Source organism: Myotis brandtii, unplaced genomic scaffold (genome assembly GCF_000412655.1).
Source record: "Myotis brandtii unplaced genomic scaffold, ASM41265v1 scaffold667, whole genome shotgun sequence".
NCBI classification, from domain to species: Eukaryota; Metazoa; Chordata; class Mammalia; order Chiroptera; family Vespertilionidae; genus Myotis; species Myotis brandtii.
The window spans coordinates 2,047,021-2,047,334 of NW_005370593.1; the positions used below are offsets into that span (position 1 = coordinate 2,047,021).

General features: G+C 70.1%; 1 protein-coding gene across 1 annotated transcript in view; it reads right to left on the reverse strand.

Annotated features, from left to right (window-relative positions):
• COCH (cochlin) overlaps nt 1–314 on the reverse strand; it is a 15,233-nt gene that overhangs the window by 13,872 nt on the left and 1,047 nt on the right. The window lies entirely within an intron of this gene.

Genomic DNA, 314 nt, shown 5'->3' on the forward strand with positions numbered 1-314 from the left:
ATCCAGGCTGGCCATGGTAGCCGAGGGGGCTGCTCGGACCGGGAGAGGGGGAGAGTGCGAGGAGGCTCCGGGGGAACGCGGGCTCCCGCTCCTGCGACCGCGGAGACCCCGCACCTCTCGGGTTCCTAGGAGCCGGCGGAGACCGGAGCTGACGCCCTCTCGCTCTGGAGGCGACGCTCCCGCTGCAAACCGAGCCCGACACCGAATCGATGTGCAGCCCCGGACCCGGGTGGAGGGTGAAATATGCAGACAGACAGACAAGCTGGGAGCGACAGAGGAGACACACGGACAGGCTCAGGGACCCGCCCCCCCGC